This window comes from Pan paniscus, chromosome 13 (genome assembly GCF_029289425.2).
Source record: "Pan paniscus chromosome 13, NHGRI_mPanPan1-v2.0_pri, whole genome shotgun sequence".
Classification (NCBI taxonomy): domain Eukaryota; kingdom Metazoa; phylum Chordata; class Mammalia; order Primates; family Hominidae; genus Pan; species Pan paniscus.
Window position 1 is genome coordinate 25,313,872 of NC_073262.2, and position 8,846 is coordinate 25,322,717.

An 8,846-nucleotide genomic window follows, 5' to 3' on the forward strand; every position below is an offset into this window, starting at 1 on the left:
GAGTTATTGGCAGCATGGCTCCCCCAAGGGAGAAAACCTACTTCTTTGCTTTAAGCCAAGTGAGAGGAACTTCAAGCGGGGGAGACACTTGAAGAGTTTGATAAATATCTCCCAGAGTTTTAAAAGAATGTTAGTGCAGGTATAAGACATTGTGGCTAGACCGGCCTGAAGAAGCAATGCAGAGAACAAGGAAGGAATCAAACTTTCTGCACACCAACTGTGTGCCACACAGGAAGGAACAAACCTAGAGTTCTTGGAAGGACTGCCTGGAAAGACATAGCAAACTGCCAGGAATCGAGGACAGTGTCAAAAGTAACAAACTGCATGAGGTATCACCTATCTTACAGTAATTATAGTTGCAGTTGAGTCTCCCACAGGCAAAATCACTCCAAAAACACCCCTGTGATAAAGTCAGGTTTGAGCCTCCATGATGGCAAATCCAAATCACATCAGTAAGCTCTTTGATGTCCCCTTAACTCTTCTCCCTTATCCCCCTCCAGTGCTGAAGGCACTAGAAGCCATAGTTAGTGATGGAAGAGGACATGCCACGTCTCATACACACACACACACACACACACACGCACACACACACACTTTACATTCACATACATACACTCTCATACACATGCATTTATACACACATTCACATGCATTCACACACATGCACACACACAAACACCACACACACACCAGGCTTCCAATTCTTGGTCAGGCCCTGGCTGGGAAATGGGAGAAAATTTAAAGAGGACAATGGTTTTCTATTATTATACTGAACTGAACCGCTTAAAGCTTTAAAGTAACTGGAAGATTACTAATTGCCAGAAAATAGAGAGTAATTTTTAAAACTCTGAGATCTGCTCAAAATTTCATCCAAGAATCAGGAAAAAAGCTATTCAACCCAATGTGTTAAAGAGACAATGAGAAAAAAAAAAGTTGCTTCAGGTTTCTTTTTTCTAATGAGCTTTTTTAACTATAATGGTCACAGACTTAATAGAAAAAGATTGGCCTCCAACCCTTCAAGTCCTTGAATGTTTTCAAAACCACTTTAAAACACCAAAAGGCATTGATTCATCTGCCCCTAATCAAACTGCAAGCACCCACATTTGAGAAAAGCAAAAACTATTTCTTCTTCGATTGTGTTGTTCCTCTGTTTTGCCTAATTAATAGTATTAAAACTATGTGTTTTCTATTGTTTTTCATTGAAAATGCACTGTACTTTTACTCCCCTATTGATTTTTAAGTCAGATAGACCTATAACATTCTTCATAAAGGAAAATGTCTGCAACATTCCAAAATTAATGGTTAGAACCCAACCCATTTGTAGACTAAGCTTCCCTGTAATATGTGCATACTCCAGTGATGACTGCACTTGTAAGAGTAAAATAAAACCTTTATTCAACATGATCATCTCCGTATAGAACTTGTTATACTAATTTCAAATCTCTCAAAGGATATAGATGTTTTCCTCAGCAGGTCTGGTCTCAGGGATAAGAGAAATTCATTATTCCATCTGTATTAATTTGTCATGGTGTGTACAGCCAAGGATCCAGCACAGAAATGGCACAAGCAAAGACTTCCAGGCTGACTGTCTCTTGGGGGTCCAAGACACAGTAAGTTGTCAGAGTTGATAAAGATATGTTCTAAGAAATGTGAACCTGCCCATTATTTTTCTGGGAATAGCAGCCAAAACCAATAACAAAAAAAAAAAAAAAAAATGACCCAACACCGCCAGGCTTGCAGGCATTCTTTACTACATTTCATGCCAATTATTCCTTCTCACATGAAAAGCAGGCATTAATTTCCAACCCCTGACCTACATTTCACATACCAGAGTTTCAGACCAAAAGAAACACTAGCTATCATAAAAATGCTACGACAGCCTGCCACATGAGGAGGAATCCCTTTAGGCTTCCAGCCAACAAGTTTGGTTTGAGTCTGCCACACTTTTATAGGGTGGAAAGGTGAGGTAGGGGAGAAAGAGGATAATTGTCCTCCCTTCCTTGAGAGGTCTTATCACAATATCTACTACTTTCAGAGAGGTAGTGAAAAAAATGATGGAAATCATAACTAATATCTGCTTGTCTCCATGGCATCTAGAGTCCCAGCAGGCCTCATCCTTAGCTGCTTCTCATGTTTCAAGCACAAACTAATCATTCCAGTAAAACCTCCAGAAAAGATCTCCTGCATGCCTGAAATATTCCAAAGACATGGGATTGGAACTAGAAAGCGCTTCAGACAGAAACTTATGCTGGAGCATGGCTTTTGTGAATGGGAAGTCATGGGCAATTGTTCTTCTAGTGGCTGAACAGGAATTCAAGTATAATGGTTCATTTTCACTAAATGGTTCCCTGGGGGTCCAAAAAAAAACACAAAAGAGCAATATCCAAAAGTGCCGAACATCTTTCCAGGGGTAGCTTTTTCAGGGGGAAGAATCTAATTCAGTGAGGACTCACAATGTGTTATACTGAAAAATGGAATGAAAATACATTTCCAGCCTTCTCAAGCAGACTCCAACAGTGAAGAAAAAACCAGAACACAAAACATTCTCAGGTTATAGCCAAGTTCTAGATGGATCTCAAGACCCAGCAGAGAGATTAATTTAATTTTCTAAGATAGCAGAGTAAGTCAAGAAATAGGGAATTTAAATGAAATTATTTTTGCCTGACTACCATATCAAATCCTTAAATAATAAGGCAGTGTCTAACTCCATTATTTCAAACTTCAAATATTGTTTCTAGCATAATAAGAGAAGCACGCAGAAAGGGGATGGGAGGCATACTGCAATGTTATTCAAAGCAAACCCTCAGCATCTTCTGTACTTCATTCATTCACATATATGTATTCACATATATGTATTAACTATTCCATTCAAAGTTCTGTGCAAGCTGCTAGGGCTGAAATTGTGAACAAGATAGATAAGACTGTTGTCTTCATATAGAAGCAGAGAAGAGAGAAAAACTGCATTTTGAACAACAGACAAGCTCTAGCTATGCCAAAGCTCCAGCTAAACTGATATACTTGGTCAAGGTGTCCAGCCTTTGTAGAAAGAATTTCAATTTGGGTTCTGGCTCTGTCACTAACCTAACTTGTGACCTCAAACAAATCATGAATACTTTCTGGCTCCCAATTTGGAGACAATGGCACCTGTTTTAGGGAGCTGAGATTCAAAGAAGACAATGAAGTTTTATAAAGTGTTATATAAATAAAATGTCTTATTACAAATATTAGAAAACACTTATAGCGGCCAAGCATGGTGGCTCACGCCTGTAATCCCAGAACTTTGGGAGGCCGAGGTGGGCGGATCACCTGGAGGTCAGGAGTTTGAGACCAGCCTGGCCAACATGGTGAAATGCCGTCTCTACTAAAAATACAAAAATTAGCTGGGCATGGTGGCAGGTGCCTGTAATCCCAGTTACTCGGGAGGCTGAGGCAGGAAAATCACTTGAACCTGGGAGGCGGAGGTTGCAGTGAGCCGAGATTGTGCCATTGTACTCCAGCCTGGGTGACAAGAGCAAGAATTCATCTCAAAAAAAAAAAAACAAAAAACAAAAAACAAAAAAAAAGCACTTATAGCAAAAATACTTGTTAAGAGTTAGCATTCTATTTGTTGCCTAATTCAAATCTAACAAAAATATCTGCTGTCAGAGCCAAAAGAGTAGGTTGTGGTTGTAGCTAATCATTTACACAATACATCATGAAGAACACACAACACTCAGATCTGTACAAAGTCACAAGCTAAAGCATAATAACGTTTTACACAGTTTTCTTTAAATTGTTCCCAAACTATGTAAAAAAAAAAGAAAATGCATATTTTCCATTCCATACTCTTCAGAATTAAAGAAAAATAAGAGATACAGAAAAATAGGCCTTTTTAAATAGGCAAATATAATTTTTTTTAATGAATAGATAGGTTTATTTCAGTTAGTAGTCAATGACTCCAGGGAAAGAAGTTAAGGGAATAGTCCATGAGGTTTTGGTGTGTGTGTGTGTTTTTTCTTCCTTTCTCCCCTACCTCTCTACCAAAGGAAAGGAGCCAAGACGAATGGTGAACGGAAGGTTCCTTTTATTCTCCCATAATTCAGGTACATATTTTTTCCAGCTGAAAAGGGGGTAAGTACTTCTTCAGCGATGACCCAGAATGATCAGTTTCTATTTCAGAAAGAATGGTTAAAAACAAATACACATATAGTAGACATGCAATTGTAGTCACATAGAGAGATTTTTTTCCTACATCTAAAACAAATGAATCTAAGTATTTTAAGTGGCTTTACCAGTTGGTAGAAAATGTGGAAAACATAATTCACAGGTGTGTCTACTGGGTTCCTTTTATGGCAATGAGCAGCTAGGGGGTTCCCATTATCAGACAATAAGGACAATAGTTTTAAATCCAAACCCACTGCAGAATCAAAAACTGCCATAGTGGGAGAAGTCAATCAAAAATATTTTCATTGAATGCTTTAGCACTGGAGGCATTGAGAATGCAGTGCAGCTCATCAAGACAGATTCCCTGTCAGCAAGTCCTGGCACACGTATATGGGAAAGCTGTGACCCTCTTGCAAACAGACAGCTTAACTCCCTCACCTTTGGTGTAGTGGGGCACACCCTACTACCTATAGCAAACTTCCCATAGGGCAGAATATTAGCTAGGCATGAGATGGCTTATCACCTAGTTATTCTAGGCATGGTGGGGTAGTCACAACCAGTAAACCTTCTAATGTACTCTCTTTCCAGGAAGGCATAGACAAGGTAAAGAGGACAAGTCTATTATAAGCTTAAATACTTAATAACTTAGTGGGGTAAAGATTTAATACCAGCGTCTTGCCAGCAGAAGTTAAAAATGGACAGAAAGAGCCACAAAGAAACAACAGGAACCCCCGCTACCCCCACCACACACACACACACACACACACACACACACATCAGAATTTTGCCTATTATAGAATGCAATTCTACAAATCGCATAAAAGCTGTAAAGGAGTAAGTTTTCAGTAAATGTTGTCAAAAATTAAAAGCAACGCTATAAAGGTATTGTAAAAAAAAAAACACACACACATACAAGGGAAAGAAAGACACTAGGAAGTTGGGTGATGACTGACTCACAAAAATGTCTTATAGAAACATCAGCATGAAGAGAAACTACAGCTTAACCAAAACCATCTGATGGCTGAACTCTAGGTGCCTTGTAAACAGGATCTTTGCCTTTATTTTTCTCTCAGCAGCTGACTGCAATTTTGGTGGTTTAAAAAAAATCTGGATTTTTTTTCTACAGATGAAACTTATATGTTTGATGTTTAAATTTCTGTAATTTTTCTTTAGCCATACAAGGTTCTGGTGATACGAACACAAGTTATACTATGCGCGCGCACGCGCGCACACACACACACACACACACAAACATTGATATATATTCATATGTCCAGATTTGGGGACAGGGAACATACTTTCTGATGATATAAAGCATAATCTTTCTTAGGGAAAATTTGTTGTTTTGATACATTAATCTTTTCAGTTGGTATCTCAGCTAGAAAACAAAGGAAGTTAAGCCTGATTTAGCTATATTAGATTTTAAATCTGTTGAATTCACCAAAGTTTACCCTGAGCCCAGCAAAGTGTTTAATACATAATAGGCACCAAGCAAATGTCTGTTAAATGAATTAATATAGTAAAACCAATCAGCAAACCTATCATTAAAACTGAAGTTTTACCTTAATTATTTGTATAAACTAAAATAACTTCCATTGTAATATTGCTAGTTATGAGCTAATAAAGATCTACTCAGATTTTAAAAATGTGTTTGGATTTCACACTCCTCTCCCCAGTAGCAGCCAAGTCTCTGTCAATAATCATATAGTGACATTTCAAGTCCTCATGTCTTAAGCTAACAAATAAAACCAGGGGGCTAAGAAGCAAATTTATGAAGTATAATTTGAAGAATACTTAAATGATTGCCTAAAAGTATTTTTCCTTCACCAATTTACCATTGGATGATCTGAAATTGCCACCATCAATCATGCATTGGACGCAAAACATTCAAAGGTTCTGGTAAAAGGCAAATATGTTACAGGTACCATCTGAATTTCCTTAGACCTTAAAAATGTGGGTTAAAATGAAGTTTTATTTAATGGAATAATTTAAATGTTTATAGTCTGTATAACCATTTGTGTTTGACAGGCCTTCAGGCCTTCAGCCTTCCCCACCCCACTACTCACCCTGATCCCCTCAAAAACTTTTTTCCAATATTTCTGAGTCTGAAACAGGCTGCTAAATAATCCCATTCCTGCCGGCTCCTGTGATGACCTCAGCTTGGCTTAGCCATCATTCCTGCAAGTACCCCAGTTCCTCATAGGGCTCTCCAGAAATCAAATCTATGCAAGAACTATGTCACAAGAAAGAAATCTTACTTCCATTTTGCTTTGGAGAGATTCTCAAGCATGGTCACTTAGGTCCCAGTACTTTACAGAGTTCTCTATCTCTCTCTCTTCTCACCCCTAACCTCCCTTAAAATTTTAGAGTTCCTCTGCTCTCCGCAAAACTCAGATATGTTCCATTAGGGCAGGGAGACAGCTCTAGGTGCCTGAAACCATGGCACATGCTGGCTCAGCACCCCCTGACAGGCAAGGCCCTACGCTGAGAGCTTATCCAACCTGGCTCCTTCTTCTCCCAGGACATTCCTCAGTGTTTGTGCAAACATGCTTCTGGCAAGCACAAGATAAAAATGTGCCAACTATGCCTGAATTTCAGTCTCAGTTGAGACCACTTCCACATATGGAAAGATGAAAAAATAAATATTAGCACAGTATCATCTACAAACATCTTCATGAAAATTAGATTCTGAGATCAGTTGATCCTGCAACAGACAGCAGATCTCTGAATGATAGGACAAATGTGATTTGATGAAAGGGACAAAGGGGAAAGAGACATAAAGGTTAAAAAATTCAGAATCTGGAGGTCGTTCCCAGGGTGATGAGCCCAGGAGCCAGGTGCCTTAAGGGTGAATGCCCAAGGGCACCTGAGGATATTGGGTACAAGGGCAGGGGACACTTGGGTGAAAGGAGATGAAATGGGAATGAAAAGACACCAGAGATAAACTCAGCCAGGTCTCAGTGTTTCTGAAACTGTCTTGGAAACAAATAATTATCTTTTCCAGTGAAATTCCAGTGAGTTTCTGAAACTCAGTCTTGGAAATAAATAATTATCTTTTCCAGTGAAATTCCATACAAAAGTTTGATTCCACAAATTTGTCATTGATCTTCCCTGTAACTGGCTCTACTCCATCGTTAGCCAGTCATAACTTCAGTCTATGTGACACCAAACATCCAGCCAATTCAGCCGTAATCAAAACTCCAGTTAACCAGCCAGCTGTTGTCTGTACATAATGCCAAGCAATCAACTGGACTAACTTCATGCCTGGGTTGATGGGAAAGACCAGATGTTTCAGCATTATGTAAATGCTAAGTGCCACTTGAAAAGAGGAGTGTTCGCTGTCATTTTGCATACAATCTTAGAATGAGCACTTGCACTTTTCTCATAAGTAGGACATTAGCCCAACCAAGATCTCAGAGATACGCATACACAAACACAGGTACACATGCACACTGAAAATGCCTCAGTGCATGTGGGCATGTAAGAACATGTCAGAGGTGCAGGGGCAGTAAGTTAATTCATACAATCTCAACTTTATAAAATGTACTCAATGCGCCTGTCCCTGCCAGTCTGTGCTCTTCCCTGCCTTGCCCTGCTCTGCTCTCCATCTCAGGGAACGACTCTTCCAGGCTCTTTCGCCCTCTGGCTTCAGCATATTGGAGGCACAGCTAGAAGATGAAGGGCACAAGGAAGGGCATGACAAATGAATTTTCTCCCTTCTCTCTCTCTCTCCTTTGATGTCTCCAGAAGCTGCACCTCCTTCCAGGTTATCTTTACTTCCACAGTTCTGGTTCCCATCCAAAAGCCCTCTCTCTGGTCCCTAAACTCCTTCTCCATCATCTGTGAAATCTATTTCCTGGACTAAATTTCATTTGCTGAAAGACCTGGAGTGCCTTATTTTTCTGGCTGGACCCTGACTGATACACAGGATAATCTGGCAAAGTAAAGTACTTCTCATCCTAGGGTTTCAAGGGCAGCCTGAGGCCTATTAAAAGAGCAGCTCGAGTGCTGAGCCAATGAAGGATGTGAGCAGAGTTCTTCTCCTCCTCTTCCTTGGTTCTCCCTATCAAGTCTTCTTTCCTACTAGTTAGTAGGAGAATAAATAAGTAAAAATGATTTAGTGCTTGCTTTGGCAATACATATTCTAAAATTGGAACAATACAGAGAAGATCAGCGTGTCCATGTGCAAGAATGACATGCAAATCTGTGAACATGCTATATATTTTTTTACTATCCATGTATCTTATAAAATCATGTTGTATACCTTAAATATACACAACAGAATTTATTTTTTAAGTGATTTATCAAACACAACTGCCACTGTTTCCTCCAGTGATTCCTATGAGACAGAACCCCCAAATCAAATGTACAGAACACTTTCCAAAATCAGCAAGCAATCCTGTCTTCCTGCCTCCACTCTGTATGTCTGCCAATGGACAATGTAAAATGATTTTATCATTTCTTCTTTTGTGGGCTAGGATGCAGCAACTTCTTCAGATGGCCCCCTAAACAGTAACTCAGAGTTGATAGCTTTTCAATTTTAAGTTAAAAGTCATTTCAACAGTCTTATTTATAAGTTTAAGACATTGTTAAATCTTTTGAAAACAATCTTATATCAATTTTGTCAGAAGTTTCATCAGACCACTTTAACAAATTACATTCACACATTCCCTTAGCATTCACACTGATGAGGACAAAAGAAA

The 8,846-nt window shown here is 39.1% G+C and overlaps 1 non-coding gene across 1 annotated transcript; it reads left to right on the forward strand.

The window, feature by feature from the left end:
- Positions 1-8,263: 8,263 nt before the first annotated feature.
- On the forward strand, positions 8,264-8,370 carry LOC112439123 (U6 spliceosomal RNA). The gene has a single exon (XR_003027429.1). It is a non-coding gene; the product is annotated as a U6 spliceosomal RNA (small nuclear RNA).
- Positions 8,371-8,846: the final 476 nt, after the last annotated feature.